Source organism: Callorhinus ursinus, unplaced genomic scaffold, assembly GCF_003265705.2.
Source record: "Callorhinus ursinus isolate GAN/ISIS: 27379988/994484 unplaced genomic scaffold, GSC_fseal_2.0 scaffold22, whole genome shotgun sequence".
Taxonomy (NCBI): domain Eukaryota; kingdom Metazoa; phylum Chordata; class Mammalia; order Carnivora; family Otariidae; genus Callorhinus; species Callorhinus ursinus.
Window position 1 is genome coordinate 2,504,994 of NW_027397084.1, and position 21,562 is coordinate 2,526,555.

Here is a 21,562-nt window from a genome sequence, read left to right on the forward strand (position 1 = left end):
CCCCCCACCCCTCCCCACTTGCGCGCGCACACGTGCACACGCACACACACAGGCTTCCCCTCTCTGAGCCCGGGGAGCAGTGGGCTACAGTTATAGGGAGGAAAGCATTGCAAAGGGATCCCTTCCTCTGGGCTTCAGTAGGGTGAACGGGGTAGACAGAGTAGGGAGAAGCTGCTGGATCTAGAAGATGCCTTCTCCATCATCCAGTGGGGGGTGGAAAGTTGGTATTGAGGTGAGGGGCATAAAAAATGACCAAAGCCACAGTAGCCTTCCCTGTGCTTCTAGACTGAGTGACACTCCCCTCCCCACCTTGGGGGTGTAGGAGAAGGGTCTCAGCTGGGGAAGGCAGGTAGGAGCTTTTCTTTTATTCCATTAAGTTCTCCAGGGCACTGGGCATCTCCCTCTCCATCATTTCACTGGGGATTCCTTCCAGCAGCCTACTCAGGATCCCGCCCATTTTGGGGATTCTTGTTCTGTTCCCAGCTGTAGCGGGAGGTACATGTGTTCGAAGCCATTCTTTTATTAACATCAGTCCTGCCACATGGGCGGGGGTGTGTTTTTGGATGCAGGAACAAAGCTCTATATCCCTGTCTAAACATCGCACTCCACCCACCAGCTGATACTTGAAACTCCACCAGTTAACATTTGCTTTCTTTAAGACTGTCTCCTTGTTAAGTTGCAAATACCCTTGGGAAGGGAACCCCTTTAAAAGATCTGAGAGCTGATATTGATAAACAGGTAACTGGGATGGGGGGACTGGCTCACCAGAATTCTCAGGCGGTATCAGGTTTAGAGAAAAGAATAGATTCGCTTCACAGCTTTCCCTTGCTTCTGATTAAGTCTTTTTTTTTTTTTTAAGATTTTATTTATTTATTTGACAGTGAGATAGAGAGAGAGCCAGAGAGCACAAACGGGTGTGTGTGTGTGTGTTGGGGGGGAATGGCAGAGAGAGAGAGAGAAGCAGGCTCCCCGCTGAGCAGGGAGACTGATGCGGAACTTGATTACAGGCCCCTGGGATCATGATCTGAGCCAAAGGCAGACGCTTACCCGACTGAGCTACCCAGGACCCCTGATTAAGTCTTTAGAGTTGGGGAGAATGACAATTCAGGCTGGTCCTCTCTGATCGAAAAAAAAGGAAGCCTCTGAATTCTCATGGTCATGACCATTATCATCGATAGCCTCATACAGGCACGGAACGCCAGTCATTCTACAAAGATGCCCAACATATGGCCCTTGCTCTCAATAGGCTCACAGCCTGGTGTGGGACACCCAGCTCACCCGAGCAAAAAATGAGGAGCCTATGGAGGTTTCAGAAAAAGGGCTTACATGTACTAAGGATTCTCTTATGGAGATCAGCCAAGTTGGCAGTGACCAAGGAGGATTTGAGGCCGGAAAGAGGTGATGGTGCAGGTGAGAGTTGAAGAGGCCTCAGTTAGGCTGATAGTGGTGAGACCAAGCTTGGACTTAAGGAGAGGCATTTTGGAAAATGAATCTCCAGGACTCCAGCTATGCAGGAGATGGGAGAGGGAGGAATTGGGTACGAGTCTTGAGGACCTGGGTGGTGGTGGTGTTACTGGCAATGGAAGGGAAAGTCTGTTGGAACTCTGTTTGGATAGAAGGTGTGCTCTATTTCAGCATGTTGCATTTGAAGATAAGTCATTTGCCCCAGAAGAGGGCAAGACTGAAGGCAAGCCACGCAGATACAGAGCATGATTTTTTCTTAAAGAACTTCTATAAATATCAGCAGTTCTTCAAAGTGGCCAGTACAAGGGGCTAGACAATTTTCCCAAATAGCTTGCCTTTGATCAAAATGTTTTAGCCATTCGTGGAATAGTTCCTGGGTGTCCACTAGGCACCTGGCCCAATCTTATGTAAGGACATGTAGACTGTTGGGTTTATGCCTTCAGGAAATTTACTCTCTAATTGGGGTGACATTAAAGTAAAACTCATGAAAGAGGCTACATATGCCTATGGCTTCCCATGACACTGGGTATACTAGTTGTCTGTTGTACAACAAATGGCCACACACTTAGCACCTCAAAACAACATGCATTTAGGGGTGCCTGGGTGGCTCAGTCGTTAAGCATCTGCCTTCGGCTCAGGTCATGATCCCAGGGTTCTGGGATGGAGCCCCGTATTGGGCTCCCTGCTCAGTGGGAAGCCTGCTTCTCCCTCTCCCACTCCCCCTGCTTGTGTTCCCTCTCTTGCTGTCTGTCTCTGTCAAATAAATAAATAAAATCTTAAATAAAAACCAACATGCATTTACTAGTCACAGTTCTGAAGGTCAGAAGTCTGTCATGGTAGAGGTGGGTTCTCTGCTTAGGGTATCACAAGGCTGAAACCGAATTGTTGGCTGGACTGATTTTTTATCTGGAGGTTCTGGGGGGGAAAACCCACTTCTATACTCATTCTTATTATTGGCAGAATTCTGTTCTTTGTGACTGAGGATGGAGCCTTCATTTCCCTGCTGGCTGTCGGCTAGGGCTCCTCATAGCTCCTGAAGGCTGCCTGTACTCCTCGCCACATGGCCCACTCCTTGTTGCAGCAGCAACAGCATGTCAACCCTTTCTCATGCTTTAAATCCTTGACTTCCTCCTCTTTGACCAGCCAAAGAAAACTCTGCTTTTTTTTTTTATGTTTTTTCAACTTTTTAAATTGTGGTAAAATATACCTAACATAAAATTTGCTATCTTAATCATTTTAAGCGTACAGCTCAGCTGTATTAAATACATTCATCACGTTGTGCAACTGTCACCATCATCCATTCCCAGAACGCTTTTCATCTTGTAAAACTGAAACTCTGTTCCCATTAAACACTAACTCTCCATTGTCCCCTCCCCTGACCCCTGGTAACCACCATAGTACTTTCTGTCTCTATGATTTTGACTACTCTAAGTACTTGTTATAAGTGGAATCACACAGCATTTATCTTTGTGTGCCTGGCTTATTTCATTTAGTACAATGTCCTCAAGTTTCATCTGTATTGTGGCATATTACAGAATTTCCTCTCTTTTTAAGGCTGAATGGTATTTCATTGTATGTATGGACCACATTTTACTTATCCATTCATCTATTGATTGATCCTTGGGTTTCTTTCATGTTTTAACTACTATGAATAATGCTGCTATGAACATGAGTGTACAAATATCTTTTTGACCCTGCTTTCAGTTATTTCGCGTATATACCCAGGAATGGGATTGCTGGATCATATGATAATTATTTTTAATTTTTTGAGGAACCTCCATATCATTTTCCACAGTGGCTGCCCATTTTTCATTCCCACCAGCAATGCACACAGGTTCCAATTTCTCTACATCCTTGCCAACACTTATTTTTTGTTACAGAAAAATTTCTTTTTGATAATAGCCATCCTGATGGAAGTGAAGTGGTATCTCATTGTAATTTTGATTTGCATGCCCCTAACAATTAGTGATGTAAAGCATCTTTTCATGTCTTCTTTGGAGAAATGTCTCTTCAAGTCTCTTGCCCATTTTTGAATTGGGTTACTTGTTTTTTCTTGAGAGTTTTCTTGAGAAAACTCTCTAGGGTTCACGTGATTAGGTCAGGCCCATTGGCGTAAACTCCCGTTTCTAGAGTCAACTGTGCCGTATAACATAAGCTAAACACAGGAGTGCAAGCTATCATATTCACAGTCCAGGGATTATACAGAGAGTAGGGGATTGTGGGGAGGCCATCTTAGAATTCTCCCTAGCACACTCAGAATTAAAAAGGAAGCTTCTACAGCAGCCCTATAAGACTAGGTTCTGACTCCTAGCTACCTCTCTCCCCTGCCATTTAGACATTCTTACTTTCCCTTAAAAGGCAAGCATGTTCTAAGGACAGGGACTTTTGCACTTATTGTTCACTCAGTCTAGAGTGCTCTTACTCTGACATTTCCATGGCCTTCTCCCTTATTTCCTTTGAGTTCTGTACAGAGAGGCTTTTGCTGACTCCATCTCAGTCTCTATTTCTTCACCTTGCTTTATTTTTCTGCATAGCATTTATTACCACCTGATGTATTATATATGTCTATTTATTTATTGCCTGTGTCCTCTCATTAGAAGTAACCTCAGTGAGGGCATTAACTTCGTTTTAATCACTCTTCTATACACAGTGCCTAGAACAGTGCCCAACACATAGTAGGTGCTCAATAAATATTTGATGAATGACTAATTGGATGTGTTTATATACCTCCTGAGGTCTTTTAAATGGAAAAGCTCTTCCAGAGCACAAAATAGATGAAAAATTGTTCCTGTATTATTTTTGTTTCACAGTTTAAAACTTTTAATACATTTGAAAATCTTTAACTAGAGCAAATTAAGCACAAAGTAAGCAGAAGAAAGATAAAATTAATGAAGCAGAGAGCAGAAAAACATTAATCAGTGAAACTAAAAGCTGTTTTTTTTCAAGAAGATCAATAAATGGATAAACCTCTAGCTAGACTGATCAGAAAAAAAAAGAAAACACACAGATTACCAATATCAAGAATGAAAATGGTGTCTTCACTATAGATTATACAGATACTGAAAAGATTATAAGAGAATACTATGAACAATTTTACTCCAGTAATTTCCATAATTTAGATAAAATAAACAAATTCCTTAAAAGACACAAACTACAGAAGTTTACTCAAGAAGAAATAGATAACTGGAATAGACCTATATGTATTTTTAAAACTGGATTTGTAGTTAAAGCTTTTCCACAAAGAAAACTCCAGGCCCAGATGGCTTAACTGATGAGCATTGCCAAACATTTAAGGAAGCAATAATAACCAATTCTACACAAACTTTTCTAGAAAATTATGGAGAAGGGAATACTTCCCAATTCATCCTATGAGGCCAACATTACTCTGATACCCAAATTAGAGAAAGATATTACAAGAAAAGAAAACCATAGATCAATATCTCTCATGAGGGGTGCTGGCTGGCTCATTGGTAGAGCATGCAACTCCTGATCTCAGGGTCATGAGTTCAAGCCCACATTGGGCGTGGAGCCTACTTAAACAAAACAAAACAAAACAAAACAAAACAAAACAACAACAAAAACTCCCATAAACATTGATACAAAAATTCTCAACAAAATATTGTAAACTGAATCTCTTTCCCTCCCTCCATGATAATATACCACGACTAAATGGGATTTATCCTAAGAATGCAAGGTTGGTACCATTAAGAAAAATCAAGCAATGTAATTCATCATATTTAGAAAGAAAAAAAATGATCATCTTAGTAGATGTAGAAAAAGCATTTGACAAAATTCGATATCCATTCCTTATAAAAGAATTTCAGAAGTCAGGAATTAGAAAGGATCTTCCACAACCTGAATGAACCTCTACAAAAGAAAACTGATGGTGGTGAAAGATAAGAATGTTTCCCCTCTAAGATCAGGGATAAGATAGGGATGCTTATTCTTACTGTGTCTCTTCAACATTGTACCAGAAACTCTAACCCGCGCAGTAAGGCAAGAAAAAGAAATACAGGGCATTCATATAGGAAAGGAAGAAGTAAAATTGTCATTATTTGCTGATGACATGACCATCTGTGTAGAAAATCTGGTGGAATATACAAAGAAGCTGCTAGAACTAATAAACGGATTTAGTAAGTTTGCAAGATACAAGATAGATATACAAAAACCAATTGTATTTGTATATATTAGTGTTGAACAACTGGAAACTGAAATTTAAAAATAATACTTTTAAAAGTGATTATTCATTGCCCTGGGCTCCCAGTTCTTCAGTTCTGGGAAATTTTTTTAGATTATGTCATTAATGATTTCTTTCCCTTAGTTTTTCTGATTCTCCTACTATTTGGATATTTTCCTGGTTACTTGGATATTATTGCCTGAACTGGTTCTCTAATTTTATTGTACATTCATTCATATTTTTACACCCTTTTGTTATTTTCCTTCTATTTAATGGACATTTCCTCAGCTTTCTCTTCCAAACTTCTTATTTTTTTTAAAGATTTTATTTATTTATTTGTTAGAGAGAGAGAGCACAAGCAGAGGGAGAAGCAGACTCTCTGCTGAGTAGGGAGCCCGATGCTAGACTCAGTCCCAGGACCCTGGGATCATGACCTGAGCCGAAGGCAGACGCTTAACTAATTGAGCCACCCAGGGACTCCTCTGGAGTCCCTCCAGTCCCTGAGCCACCCTGTCCTTCTCTTCCAAACTTCTACTGAATTTTTTATTTCTGCTATCACGTTTGATTTTTCAAGATTTTTCTCTTGTTTTCTTTTAGAAAAATCTATGCTGCTTTTGTTTCATTTTTGCCATATTTTCCCTTATTCTCATAACGATAATGTGTTGTTATTTTTTAAGTTTCTTCCTGCTATGTAGTCTTAACTTCCTCCAAGTCACTTTTTGTTTTATTTTGTTTTGGTCTGTCTTTTATGTTAAAAGCTTTTCTCAGATGTCTCATAATCCTTGGTTGTTTGGTTGTTTTTAAGTGTGAAGATCTGAAAAGCTGGTTGGGAGCTCTAAGTGTGTGTGTGTGTGTGTGTGTGTGTGTGTGTGTGTGTGTGTGTGTTCTTAGTTTATCATCTGTGAGCCTCACACTCAGATATTCATTTTAAAGCTTCTGATGTTAGTATCTTGGGTCTTTTCTTCCTTTCAGGTGAGTCAGATTCCACAGAGATGCACCTTCCAGTTTCCTGCCAGTTTCCTGGGATTCCCGGGGTACCTGGGTCTCAGAATCCACCATGTGATCATTTTCTGCTCTCAGTGTTTGGTGGGGGGGGGTGCAAGTGTTCAGGCTGCTACCTTTTCCTGGAAGTCCCTTAATCCATTATTAGAGGCTTTTATTATTGCCAATTCTTTTTTTTTAAAGATTTTATTTGTTTATTTGAGAGAGAGAGAGTGAGCACAAGCAGGGGGTGGGACAGAGGGAGAGGGAGAAGCAGGGAGCCTGATGTGGGGCTCAATCTCAGGACCCTGAGATCATAACCTGGGCTGAAGGCAGACGCTTAACTGACTGAGCCCCCCAGGCGCCCCCCAATTCTATGTAATCATACTAAAAGAATGGACCAGGTGTGCTTTGCTCAGGAGCTAACCTGTATGTTCCAAGAGGGCAGAACTGTGTCAGTCTGCTTTACTGTGGCATTTCATGCCCCTGCACAGGGCCTGGTATATAAGAAAGTATCAATACATATTTTTAATTAATTAATTTATTTGAGAGAGAGAGTGAGTGAGTGAGAGGGACAGGTAGAAAGAATCTGAAGCAGACTCCGCACTGAGCAGAGACCGATGTGGGGCTCAATCCCACAACCCTGAGATCATGACCTGAACCCAAAACCAAGAGCTGAACTCTTAGCCCACTGAGCCACCCAGGCACCCCTAAAAGTATCAAGAAATATTTACTAAATGCATGAATCAACAAATAAACAAATGAGCTGCCTTCAGAGCCTTCATTACATTAAAAAATTCCCTCGAGGATGTCAAGACTTTACCTTTGGGAACTGAATAGTATGTGGAAATAGCCAGAGGTTGTTTAGTGCCAAGATGTGTGAAGAGAGTGAGCAAAGTTAAGCAGGTAAAAACAACACCTTTTTTTTTGGGTCCCAAACAAGGTGTGGCACCAAGTTATGAGATTGATTTCCTTGTTTGGTGTACAATGAAATCTGAGGTCAATTCACAAAAGGAAGCAAATGGTATATGATTTTAGGGCAAGCCATTTAGGTTGCAGAAGATTCTGCCTTCCCTTTCACACGCAAAAAAAACCCAAAACTAAAGCTGAACCAGATGAGGTATCACTACCTTCTTGGCCATGGGGTTTGATGATTTTACATCTCTGGGGGCTGAGGTATGACTGGAGGGGCAAGAGAAAGCAGAAGGCCGACTCTCTGGGGTGTGCATCCTGGTAGGCAAGAGGGACGGGGTGTTGGGAGAAGCAGCTTCTCTGAAACCAAAGTGGGGTCAGGAATCTGGGCACCTCTCCCCGGCTGGAAATGACACCACCAACAGCCCTAACTGTATTATGCACTCACTCCATGCCGGCCCTGAGCTTTAAACACGTTGCCTCATTAGGTCCTTGCCATTGCCCTGTGGGGTCGGTCGTCTTATTGTCCTCATTTTCCGGGTAAGGAAATTAAGTCACAGGGAGAGGAATGTAATGTAGACACTTCAAGTCAATTTAGCCCCAGAATGACTAAAGGAAGATGGCAAAGGAGGATGGAGGCTTGAAGGGAATATATTCCCTGTGGCCAGATTTTATTATAAGAGCTGGGGATTGATGAAGCATATGTGAAAACCAGCCAGTGAGTGGTCTTCTGGTGGTTACTCCATGTGATCTTTGCTGACCGACCAGCGAATACTGATAATTAAATACTGTTCATGTTTCACCTATGAACAGTTGAAAGAGCTAGAATCAACTGGAACATTCCAGTGACTGAACAATCAATCAAGGTAAGCAATTTTTCTGACTCACTCTGGGATGAATTGTGTTTTTTTTTTTTAGATTTTATTTATTTATTTGAGAGAGAGAGAGCATGGGCCGGGAGGAGGGAGAGAGAGAAGCAGACTCCCTGCTGAGCAGGGAGCCCCAGGTGGGACTCAATCCCAGGACCCTGGGATCATGACCTGACCTGAAGGCTGACACTCAGCTGCCTGAGCTACCCAGGTGCCCTGGGATAGGTTTTATTTTAACCTTATGGGTGCCTCTTTCTGTGATGACTGGGACTCTCTGGCTTCACTCTGAACAGTGTGTGATGGGCCCTGGGCCCAGTGGACTCTGATTTGAAATCCTGAAAGCATTTGATTGAAGTTCTGGTATCACCTTGCTTTCTTGTTATTTCCATCTTTGATCACAGAAAGGAAATTCTGGTTTTTGGTGCATTCTTCTATTGAAACTGTAGTGATTAAAAGTGTAGGCTCTGGAACCAGATAGACCTGAGTTTAAATCCCAGCTTTCTTGTTTATTTGTTGGATGACCTTGGGCAAGTTATTTACATTCTCTAAGCTGTAATTTTACAAGTATAATCTACTCCATGGGGTGAATGTGGGGTTAATGAGGAAATGTAAGGTGCACAGTAGGAATGCAACCAAAGGCAGCATTTACTATTAGTACCATCCATCACCATTCAGAGAAAGTCTACATATGGATGTCTATACCTGCAGGCCTGTGTTAGTCCTTAGGCTGGGGTGTGAGGTGTACAGATCATGGAAAAATATAGTTCTTCCTATATAAGTGCATTTGGAGGAGATAACACACTCACACACACACCCCCCCCCACACTCCCTTGCAAAGTTAAATGTATTGATTGGTCAACAATTTGAAGCTGGATTGTGAGGCACAGACAGCAAATGCTATAGGAGTTTTGGGGAGACCACTGAACAGAAGTGGTCCAGGGAGTCTTATGTTAAGAGGTGAAATTTCATGGCTGGTGATACCTAGGTAAGCATGAAGAAATAAGTGTGCTTGGGGCTGTCCAGAACCCTCTCTGGCTAGAGTGGGATGGGTGTGTAGGGAGGCAGCAGGAATAAGCCTGCAAAGCTGGGGCCACACACAATAATATTATTGACACCAACGGGAATAGAAATCCACATTTATTTAGTTTTTCCTCTGTGCAGACAATGTGCTCATGCTACACCCTTCCCATATATTACCTCATTTAATCTTTACTCCAACCCTAATGGGTATCATTATAGGTGTAGGTATTATTATCACAAGTTTTCAAGAAAATGAAGGCTCAGAGAGGTTGGGTAACTCGCCCAAGGACACAGAGCTAGAAATCGGCAGACCCACAGTTTGGGTGCACAAATACACACAGACACTGACACAGACAGACACACACAGGGGCCCAGGCTCAGGTGACAGACAGTTGTCTCTCCCCTCATTCTTTGCTCCCCTCCCCTCTAGCTGAGTTAGGGGCTAGTTCTTTCCTTTGAGGGGTCCCGGGGGAGAAAGTAACCCCTCTGCTCACCTATAGCACCTCTGCCTCCAATATTCCTGCAGTTTTAGTCCCCAGCACGGCTCAGAGGGCAGGGCTGGGACGGAGATGAGGGAAGTGGGGCGATGGGCTACGGTGGCTAAGGAGGCGCTCACCGTCAGGGCTGACTGTGCACTTTGTGTCCTCACTTGCCTTACCCTAGTTCTGACCCTGCCAGGGGTTGGGGGGCTCTGCAGCTTTGCTGTATGGGCCAAGAGGCCCCTCTTTATTCCAAGGTCAGGCAGGAGTTCCCAGGGCTCAGGGCACTGCTCTCTTTTCTGTCCCCACATTCGAAAGCGGGATAATCTCAGATTGGTCTCCGATCATCTTTCCACTGTTTCCACTGAACCCACCCTTGTTCAGAGTGCCCCACAGGCCAGCTGGGCCCTGCATCCTCCAAGGAGCCGCCCTCCCAGGCCCGGCCCATACTCTCCCGCGCCTGGCTGTAGTCTCAGGGCAGGGTGCCGCTCCCCCCAGGGGCAGCGGGTAGGGGCAGCTGGTGATCCCAGAGGCCTGTTCAGAGAGCCACTGTGGTCTGCCCCAGGGGCTGGGAAGTCCAGCACTGCTCTCCCACGCCCTCTAGAGGCTTGGGGTGGCACTAGGTGAGGTACCTAGGAGGGGTCCTGATTGAGGAGGGGGCCCTGGGCTTCCAAGAATGTCTGGAAGGCGTCCACAGTCAGACAACAGCTTCATTTGAAGCCCACGGCTGGAAGGGGCCCAGCGAGTTTGTGCTGTCAGCTCAGGAGAAAGGGGTTCAAAGCCCCCCACCTCTGTCTGGGTGTGGAGGGTCCCTCCTTCTATAGGCCAGAGAAGAAGCTCCCTAGTCTCTGCCCAGCCAGCCCAGCAGGATGGCCCCTCTCTACCTCTCACCTTCCCCTTGGGAAGCAGCAAAGGGGCTGGAAGCTAGCCCTGCCAGCCCCAGGAAAGCCGGAAGACCACTCCTCAGATAGCCAGGGGGGAACCCGAGGAGTTTTAGGTCAGGAGGGGCAGAGGAATGAGGAGTGTGTCCCAAGGTGGCTTTACGAAGACAGAAAAATGGTGGGAGGAAACTTCAACTCCTGGTTGGGTAGGACAGACAGGGAAGCGGGAGAGCAGTGACGTGGGGAGAGCCTGGGAGGATGGGAGCCTTTCCAGCCTGGAAGACTGGGTGCTGGGGACCTGGGCCTCCAGAGCGAATGGGGCAGGGCTGGCCCAGCTTCCTTGTAACACACATGCATAAAGCATTTGCAGAGCAGTGCATCTCCTCACCTGGCCCCCCATCAACGTACCCCAGGCTCACCTCAAGTTGTCCATCATGTGGCTGAGGTCTTTGGAGGGCTTGGCCCTACCCACTGGCTCATCCTTCCCCTTTCCCCAGTCCTCACTGCAGTAAAGAGGAAGGGTCCTCCTTCCTGGGTGGTTTTTCAGCTTCCGTTCCCTTAGGAGACCAAGAGATACCTGGGTGTGGGACAGAGGAGGAATGAGTCACAGAATTGTCCCATCTGCCCAAGTGCCAGGCCAGGAGTAGAGCAAGGGAAGACCCTTTCGGACTTTACCAGCTGGCCCTAGGCGAGGGGTGGGGGTGACACCCAGAGGAAAAGCAGGCCTGGTCTGAGCATCCCAGCAGGCTTGGGGGGAGGAAGGGCCCTTGTCCTCATAGTCTGCCTTGTGGACACCCCAGTGCCTGCCTGGGCCCAAGCTAAGAGTGTGTCATCTCTACTTCTCAAACTAGGGCTCTGGGTTCCTCTAGCTAAGCTGACATCACAGCAGAGGTGCAGGACCTTCCCCACTGAGGTGGTATGGTGCCTGGATTGGGGCTGGGGGTGCCTAGGGCTCAGAGCCCCGGGGCTGAGGCTCCCTCTCCTCCCCTCCCACCAGGGAAGGGTCTTTCCCATCATTTCCCACAAACACTCTCTTTGCCACTTGACAGCCTTCTCACTGCCCTACTCCCGGCCCCACCACACCCCTGACAAATTCCTTCCCCCACTTCAGCTCTCAGATTGGAGGCACAGGTACCCCACCCCTTCCCACAGGGGGGGCCTAGGAGCTGACACCCTGTCTCTCCTCCTCTCTCTCCCACTCCCCAACATTTCGTCCCAGCTAGGAATGGGCCTAGAAGTCTCTAGATAAACATACCACTGCTAGCATCCCATAAATCCCCCAGAGAAGATGAGTTTGGTGGGCCTCTGCTTAGGTAACTTAAATCCTTCGTGTGGTAATCCCAGAGCTGTTCTGGTTGATGGCAATAGGCAAACGGGGGCTGGTGATGAGACAATGGACTGAAGAGATGGCTGTCGGCCTCCCTGCCCACCTCTGTTCCAGTAATCTTTATAACATCTCTAGAAGGTGGTTCCGGGCGGAGCTCCCTGGTGCTCCCTCCATACCTTTCAGCAGGCCGAGTCCACACCTCTCAGCCTTACTGCTTCCTCCCCATCCTCCTCAGCCATGGTCTGGGAGCCCTATCAGGGCTTCAGAAATCAGTCACCCCTTCACTCTATAAAGAGGACATTGAGACCAGGGATGGGCAGTGCCTTGCTTCAGGTCACACAGCAAAGGCAGTGACACTCCCTGGTTTTGAACTCAGGTGCCCCGACCCCTAACCACAGCCCCACACGTGGATATCCGAGGAGCTACTCAGGGAGCAGCAGTGCTTAACGGCAGGGCTTTGGAGACACTATTTGTGTGAGGGGCTTTCAAGGTAACTTGCGGTGGTGTTGGGGGAGGGTGTTCAGGGGGCACCCAGCCTCTGTAGCCCTCAGTGAGGAGAGTGCCATGACCCAGGTCAGCTTGCCTCGAACCACTGGGTTTCTGGGAACACTCCTTTCTTCTCTGTGGGGCCCTGTCACGGGTGGTAGGAGCAGTGGTGGTGGTGGGGTGTGGTTGTGTGTGTGTGTGTGTGTGTGGTTGTGTGTGTGTGTGTGTGTGTGTGTGTGTGTGGTTTATCAGTCCCTGCGGCCTTCAGCCTGGAGAACTGAGGAGCTCTGGAGAGGAGGAGGTCTTGATGGATAAGTGGCGGGGAGAGGGTCACACCATGGGGGAGGAGTAGTTCCCCTGAGTGTAAAACTCACTGTGCCTACCTCTGTCCTCTTTCAAGCCCCAGGTCATGCCGGGGGTTTGGGGGAGGGGGTGTGGCCCCCCTCACTGTACCTGTGTCTCTCTCTAGAGTTGCTGCCTCAACCTCCTGGCACCCAGATGGGCAGAAGTGTGTCCCACCTCCTAAGAAATCTCCCTTTTGCAGGTTCTCCCTTAGTCCTTGGAGGACCAGTAGGAATTGAGGAGATGTGAAGACCATCTTTGCCCCTAGCTTTGCCATTTTTTATTTAAAGATTTAATTAGTTTATTTGTCAGAGAGAGAGAGAGCACAAGCATGGGGAGTGGCAGGCAGAGGGAGAAGCAGGCTCTCTGCTGAGCAGGGAGCCCAATGCTGGACTCGATCCCAGGACCCTGGGATCATGACCTGAGCCGAAGGCAGACCCTTAACCGACTGAGCCACCCAGGCGTCCCATGTGTCTGCCATTTTTTCAACAGTGGCTGGAACCCATGAGCAGTGAAGCCCCAGCTACACTGGGTGGACTACATTTATATATGGAGATGTGGGGAGTCCTGGCTTGGTCTTCCCAGGAGCGGAGGAGACATGGAGGCATGAAGACCAGGGCCCCAGACAGGCCTCCTTCTCAACTGGGAACTGTACATTCCAGCTTAGAGCAGAAAGCCAACTGGGGCAGGGCAGACATTCAGCTGGTGCGCCCCAGCAAGGCCACCTGATTCGTAAATAGCTACCGTTCCAGCACCTGGTCCCTCCTACCCCCCAGCCCTCTGTGTGCCTCTCTGGCCACCCCAGTCCCTTCCTGGGTCCCCTGGACCTCCCCATGTTACAGAACCTGTGGGGTTTATGTGTGGCCTGGCCTCTGCCCCCAGCTCTATGGGAACCATAATGGGTGTTCAATATTCTGGCCATCGCTCTCAGCTGGGTGGTGGGGACTGGTCCCCATGGAGTTGACGGGGGCCAGGTCCTGGGACTTGGGGAAGCAGGCAGCAGACGCAGCAGCCCGGAGCGTGCCCTACCTGACCTCTCCTGACGCTTCCAGCTGTGTTTCGGAAGGATAGGGGTTCAAAGGAATGGGCTGACATCCAGGGAGATGTAGGCGGGAGAATCTTTCCAGGGGACCCCAGGGGGCATGGGTCACACCAGCTGTGCCCTCTGCAGGGCACTGCCTGGAATGAGGGATTGCTGAGACTCTCCACATGGGAAGGAGAAGCAAACGACGAAGCCCTGGGCCCAGCAGCTGGCCTGCTTCAGATGGACGCGACACCTCATGCCAGCACCCCTCCCTGGCACTGCCGGGCTCCCCAGTGAGCCAGTCAACCCTTGGGGGCAGAAGCCCTACTTTCCCCAAAGGTGTTTGGCTCAGTGTTGTGCCCCGGTGAAGTGATTAAATAGCTCTTGGAGAAACAGAAGGGGCACCAAGTTGCGAGTCAAGAGATCTGAGTTTAGGTCTTGCCTCCAGGTAGCTGCATGCTTCGGGCAGCTCTGGGCCTCATTCTGCTCATCCGGCCTGTGAAGGGATTTTCAAACTTCTTTAGTCGTGGAACCTTTTCTTCAAATGAAATCTCAAGTGAAACTCCAATAAATACAGCCGATAAAATTGGCTGTGCGGTGCCTGCCCATTCCCACAGCCTCCCCCCACCTGCCCCGCCTCTTAGGACCTCCCTAGGCTCCCAGGAACCAGGTCTGATGTTCTCCTGACATGGATACCTCTTGACTAATTGCCTGCTTCACTGATTTTCTTGAGGATATTAGGCCAGGCTGCTCCTGGGAGCTGAGAGGAAGTCTCCCCCACTCCTTGTGGCTGGCCCTGCACTTCTAGGTCTGGGAAGGCAGGCAGGATGGTGGGGGTGACTCCTCTCAGGGGGCCAATCATTAACAGGCTTTATCTTTGTGGACCGTCCTGGGGGGCCTGGGTCATGGGCCAAGCTTCCGGCCCAGGCCCAGGGGGTCCCTGGGGGAGGAGGGAAGGGACACTTCTTGCTAAGAGGCAGGGACACTTTGGGTACCTGCCTCTTTTATTCCCCCCTAGGATTTTCCTGAAGGAACCCATAATGTAGCCAACTCAGTGACAGCCTGGTGATGCAGTCACTCTGAAGAAAGGCTAAAGAAGGAACCAAGCCAACATATCCCCCACCCCTAGTCATCTCTGGCAAGCACTGTGTGATTTCTTTTTCCTTCCTTCCTTCCCTCCTTCCTTCCTTCCCTCCTTCCCTCCCTCCCTCCCTCCCTCCCTTCCTTCCTTCCTTCCTTCCTTCCTCCCTCCCTCCCTCCCTCCCTCCTTCCTTCCTTCCTTCCTTTTGTTTTTAATTTTTTTTTTTTTTTAATCAGAGAGAGAGAGTGAGCACAAGCAGGGGATGTGGCAGGCAGAGGGAGATGCGGGACTCCATTCCAGAACCTTAGGATCATGACCTGAGCTGAAGGAAGACGCTTAACCCTTAACCTGCTGAGCCACCCAGGCATCCCTTGTTTTTGTATTTGTTTTTGTTTTTACAGGGGGATGGGATAAACCCATTTCCCTAATCCTTTCTGTTTGACTTTAGCTGGATGCTAGCAGGTTTCTATTCTCTGAGAGTTTGCTCACTCCTGGGGTAGGGACAGAGAAAGGGAAGGGAAGTAACATGCATATGATACTCTAGACCAGAGCTTCACTTGTATTCATAGCCTCCATTTGTCTTACAACCACAACTCCCATTTTACAGATGAGGAAATCAAGGACCAGGCAGATGATGTGACTTGTCCAAAGTCTCCCGGGTTGGAAGTGGTGAACCAAGATGGAATCCAGCCTGTCTGGCTTTTTCCATCACACCATAGGGGTACAGGGATGGGGCAGGGTAGCTGGTGAGGGCTTTTCACAATGAGGATTCATTCACCAAGCCAGTGTCTTTTTAAAAAGGACAGAGGTTCTGGTCTCCTAGGTAAGACAGGAAGCTGTTCTGACCTGCTGGGATTTGAGGGGTTCCCTGGAACCACACCTCCCCTCCACCACTTGGTACTGTGCCCCAGATTTCACGCATCTTTGAGTCAAGCATTGTCCTCTCCAGAAGTCTTTTGAAATACACAGACCCCTGGAAGATGTGACATTTTATATCAGTGATCTCAGTTGGAGTGTTTGATGGAGTGTTACAGAGCCTTAAAGCTTAGGGGGTGTAACCTCCCGCTCTTATCTAGGAGGATTCTGAGGTCCAGAAAGGGGACGGACTTGGCCAAGGTCACATGGCATGCAGCAGACTTGACTCCCCCCGCCCCCGGCCTCCCAGTGCTGTTTCCAGGTTTCCACCTGTCTGTGACAGGCAGATGGGAGACCAGACCTCTGGGCACCTGTTGGGGGCTAGAAAACCTCTTTTTGCTTTGTAGCCTGCCGAAGCTGAGTGGCCCTGTGCTTGTCATAGGCTGGTGTCCTCTGCCCTCTGCTTCTTGCTCCCGGGTGAACAATAGTAGGGCTCACCATGCAAGCTGGACCTACCTCTAGGGTCTGCTTGTTTGTTTAAATTCTCTGGCAGAGACCTGCTGTCCCAGAGGGCGGGGAAAGCCGTGTGGGGCTCACCCCCTGAGGGACAGCATTGTCCCTGTGGGTTTTGCTGGGTATGTTTCTGAAGAAGCCCTAATCCCCTGCCCTACCTAGCCTCAGAGTCTCTATCACCCCCAGAGAAGCACTGGGAGAACTGGGTGAGCCATCAGAATCCTCCAGACCTCACTTCCCCTGCCTATTCTTTATTCTTGTCCACGCTGCAGGCAAAATGCCGCTCTTCCCTCTATCCTCAAGCACCACCTCCTCCAGGAAGCCTTCCTCTACCCACAGCAATCATGTGGCCCCTTCAGAGTTCCTATTTTCAGTTTACTGTTTGGTTCCTCTGGACAGAAAGCCCCTTCCATGTTGTTGCAGCCCCCAGGCCGAGCCAACACAGGGCTTACGGGCTGAGTTTAATACTTGCTTATGGAATAAATGTCTCATGCTACCTCCTGCAGAAAACCCTTCCTGAGGCTCAGCCCAGCCAGTCTGACGGCTCTGGAACCTTGGGCCTCTTTTAGGGCCACTTTCCCACCTCACCTTCCGGTGGAGCTATATGCATACCTGTCTGTGGGCAGCAATGTTCCAAGGCAGGCATTTTCACTTGTGTCTTACAAATGAGGGGAACTGGGGGGTCAGAGAGGTTGAGTAACTTGCCCAAGGTCACTCAGCTAAAGAGTGGCAGACAGGAGTATCACTTGTGTCCATTTGGATCCAAAGCCCCCGTGCTCTCCACTGCCCTGTATCTCCTATAGCATCAGCACCATGCCTGATGCCTGGTAGACCTCGGGAAAGATCCACGGCTGGAACGAGGCTCAGTTCCCAGGCAAGGCCCAAGTCTGAAGGGAGAATACAGCTTTAGGACCTTAGCTGTCACCTCGTGCTACCCCTCTTCCCAGGAGAGGGACTCCCTCCAAGACTGGGTGGGGGTGTGTGAGCAGGGGCAGCAATGGGCAGGACGCGGGGGTCAGACTTTGAGGGGTAGCACAGACTGGGGGTGTCAAGAAGTGAGCATGTCTGGGGCTGTCAGGGAGAAGCAATCCAGGGAGACAGCCTGGCATTCGGGGATTAAACCGAGGTCTGTAAGGGACAGGCAGAGACTTGGCTGATAGGGACTAGGGGTGGCTCCCCCAGACAGTGACCCTGCCCTGCCCGGCTGCCCCTTCTCCTGCTTGCTCGCCATCCCTTTTCCCTCCCCCTTTCCTGACGGGCTTCTCTGGGGGAGTTAGCCTCTCAGGCTTTCTCTGCTCCAGTCTCATCACCAATCAGCATCAATGCCTATCATTACCCCAAGTCAAACCTCCAGATCCAGATGGGGACAGGAAGCTGGCACGAGGAAAAAGAGGCCCTTCTTCCTTGAGGGAGAGACCGGGGGTGCGTGTGTGTGTGTGGGGGGGGGAGAGACAGAGACAGAGAGAGGGAGAGATTGACCCGCAGCCAGAGACAGCAAATTGAGGGGAGCCAACCCAATTCTCTCTCCTTCAATTCAACAGGTTTGTGTCCCTGCCTTTCCAGTGGATCAGATCTGTGTCTGGCTAGGTGCCCGGGGAGTCAGGGGATGGCGTGAGGGAGGGGACCTTTCTTCCCATCACGGCGAAACCACCTGGAGAAATGCTTGGACAACAGCAAGAATGAGCCACTCTGTCCTCACCCTCCTTCCCCACTTCAGAGGGGCTCTGTCCCTTCATTCGTGGGTTTGGAGGTTAACCGCCCGCACTCACACAGGCGAGAGCTTCCCTGAACACCAGAGTGACAGGACGTCAGGACAAAGTACAATTACGGTGCCTTGGGTCTGATCGCTACTTCCTTTGTCTGGGGCCACGGCTGGCTCCTGGCTACCTTTCACACTCTTCTCTACCTCCACCCCCACCCTCTCCCCACATCCCCCTCACCTGGAACAGCTTCCCCTTCCTCCTTGGCTCCTGCGGAACTGCTTCAGAGCCATAAGCTGAGGTGGCCCCAGTCCTGAGGCCTCTGAATGGGGCTGAGGATGCCCTTGGAGGGGACCCAGCATGACCTCTGTCTGGGCCGCTCTCTGCTCCATGCCCCACCCTCCTTGTTGCTAGGTGACCTCGGGTCCTTCTGTACGCTTGGGCTTCTTTGGGTGTTCAGTCTGTCCGGATGCTCCCTGCCCTGCAGCAGCCTGTGGAGGGAGGGTGGTGGAATCAAGTTTGCCAGTGGGGATTAAGTCCGTGGGAGGAGAGGGGGCTAGAGAGACACGATGTGGTCTTATGACATTTGATTTGTGTTCCTGATTCCATGGGCTTTTTGTCCTCTTTCTGGAAGACCCAGGTGTGTTGGGCTCTCAGTTCGATGGTAATGTGGGCAGCGGCTGAGTGTTGTACATCAGGATAGTGTATTGTTGGGAAAGCTGGTGACACCACACTGGGGGATAGCATCCAGAGGCAACCCTCCTTGGAGTCACCACTACTTGTCTCTGAAATGAGGGGTAAGGGTGGGAGACCCCTCCCCACCCTAGAGAAGGGTGCTCCAAAGCTCCTCAGGCCAGGATGCAATTCTGCTCCCTCATTCCCTTGGTTCTCTGGGCCAAGTGCACAGAAGGAGCCTCGAATAGGTAGCTGAGACACACCTTACTTAATACCACCAAGGGGACATTTGGCTCAGGTTGGGGAAAGCCCTGGGGTTATTGTGACAAGTGACAGCCACCCCTCCTTGGATTCCCTCCATTCTCCTCTCAACTTCAGGGTATTTTACTAAGACCTCCTCTTCTGACCTCTTTAGGGCCAAGGAAGGCTGAGTTGAGGAGGGATGCGGTGGAGCGGGCCAGCATGAGTGTCGGCTCATGGTGCTGGAAGCCTTGGTCCTGACTCTGCCTGCTCCAGGGCAGGGATGAGGGAGGGGGGCTCTGCCAAAGCACCCACATCTTGGGCTCTGGCGGTGCTAGATGTGGACCAGGTTGGAAGGAGGAACTTTAATTGCTTCCCTTCCGTATCCCATGCAGCAGCTTGGAGCATGGCGCCTAGGTAAGGAGGCTTGCCTGGGAGGGAGGGCCCTCCCTCCCCCCTAAGCCAGCAAATAAACATTTACTAACCCTTCTCCCTGCTGCTGGGGAGCTTGCCAGGTGGTGCAGGCAGGACTGGAGGCATGAATGATGCAAAGGGTAGGATGGGGTGGGGGTGGGCAGCCCCTCTGCTCATAGGGGCCTCAGGACAGTACTCCCGTGGAACTGGGCTGCTAAAGAGGTAACCTAGCACCCTCACTAAACCACAGTACCATGTGCCAAGGCAGGGGGTTGGCTGAGTAACCTCCCTGGATCGTTTGGGTCAATTTGGGGGAAGTTGCGGCATTCCCGCTCTCAGCCCAGACACTCACAGAGGCTACCTCAGCCCTGGGCCAGGCCCTGCCCGGATCTGGATGAAAAATGAGACTGGTTGGTCCCTCTCTTCCCTCAGGTATCAGAGCCCCCTCTTTGTTCCCTGGGGAAACCTGGGAGCTGCTGGGTCAAAGCCCAACCAGGAATTTTTCCAGGCTGGTTCCTATAGGCAAGGGTGGGCTGGGGGGGGGGGGGCTCAGGGAGCACTTAGGGAAGACCAAGGGAGTTGGAGAAAAGGGGGCTTTGAAGGGAGCGGGTGTGGAGTGGGGGGACTGGGGGAAAGAGGAGAGAGGCTCCCAGTCAGAAGTAGGCAAGAGATCCTAGGGGTCTGGGGTTCCTGAGGAGAAACCCCAATTCTGTTCAGAAGATGAGCTGAGAGACTGGGCTGGGGCTGATAGAAGCTTTGGCCCCCAGCCTGGTGGGAGCTCCGGGCAGCTGGCCTACAGACGTTCCTTAGTGTTGGTGAGTAGGTTTGAATCATCACTCAGGCCCTGGCCTCCATCCGCCCCCACCAGCCCCCTGGCCTCAGTTCCCTGGCAACATCTGGGGGGGGGAGCAGGAACAAGGGCTTCTGTCTGCCCAGCTGCCTCTCCCTTTGGGCTCTGCCAGACTCCACAGTGCATACGTGGGCTCCAACAGGTCCTCTTCCCTCTGGGCCACTGACTAACCCAAGAACCACACGGCTTCCCATTTTCAGCCCTACAAACCTGGTGCCAAATAATTTTCCCCAAGGAAGCTTCCCTGGACACTTCCCAAAGGACCCCAGTCACCCCAGTCCGTTGCTGTAGCTCACTCTGATGTCAGCAGGCCCGACGAAGTCTCCAGATGGGCACACTGTCCACATGGATATGCCATGCCTCCTGTGCCCAGCATTGGGCTCTCTGCACGTGGGTCCATTCGAGTCCCAAACACGCCACTGTTTGGGGGGTCAGAAATGGGATCAGGAGGAGCCTCCCTCCACCCTCTTCCTGAAGCCCATTCCCTCTTGAGCCAGAGCTGGGGTGTGCAGGCAGTAGTCACTAGGGGGCGCTCGGCCACCACAGGGAAGCTGGGTGAACTTGGAAGAGCAGCGTCTGCGTGAGAGTGAGGACGCGTGTGTCAGTGTGAGTGAGTGTGTGGGGGGGCGGGCTGAGAGTGCTGGAGTGGGGAGAAGGCCAGGGGTCACGCCAGGATTCCAATAGATCTGTATGTCCTCCTCCCCACACCCGTCCCTGTCCGACTCCCTGCCCTCCCAGACAACCCCCCTCCCTCCAATATTCCCAGTAAAGAAGGAATAGCTCTCGAGCCCTGACCGCACATAACCTCACTTTCCTGTACCCTTCCCCCCAATACCGCGCGGGCGTGTGTGTGTCTGGGCAAAGGGGGGGGGGGGCGGATGGGCAATTTTCAGGCTGTGAACCTAGGTGGGGGTCGAGCTCCCCCTTCACTGGGGAGGGGGGCAGGCTTTGCTACACGTCCCAGGGGAAGGCCCGAGGGGCGTGCGGGGCAGTCGGAGAGGCGCAGACACTGGGCCTGTCTCCGCCCCCAGGGCGTGCCAAAGGGCGGGGCCTACCTTATTTTAAGCGGCCGCTAGTGGTAAGGAGCGCAGAGGCTTGGGGCAGCCGGGCTGCGAGGAGGCCGCGGTGCAGGGGGCGAGTGGAACCGGCGGCAGCGGCGCTGGGTCGGGAGGCGCAGCGGCGAGGCGGACGAACCGGCGGGGTCACCAGCCAGGGGGCTCCGCACTGGAATTTGATATTCATTTACCCAGGGTTTACCCTCCTTTTTTTCTT

The 21,562-nt window shown here is 50.2% G+C and overlaps 1 long non-coding RNA gene across 1 annotated transcript; it reads right to left on the reverse strand.

The window, feature by feature from the left end:
- Positions 1 to 13,204: 13,204 nt before the first annotated feature.
- LOC141374796 (uncharacterized) lies at positions 13,205 to 21,534 on the reverse strand. Its single transcript, XR_012381918.1, has 3 exons — positions 21,346 to 21,534; positions 18,352 to 18,602; positions 13,205 to 14,458 (listed from the first exon to the last, which is right to left on the reverse strand). It is a non-coding gene; the product is annotated as an uncharacterized lncRNA (long non-coding RNA).
- Positions 21,535 to 21,562: the final 28 nt, after the last annotated feature.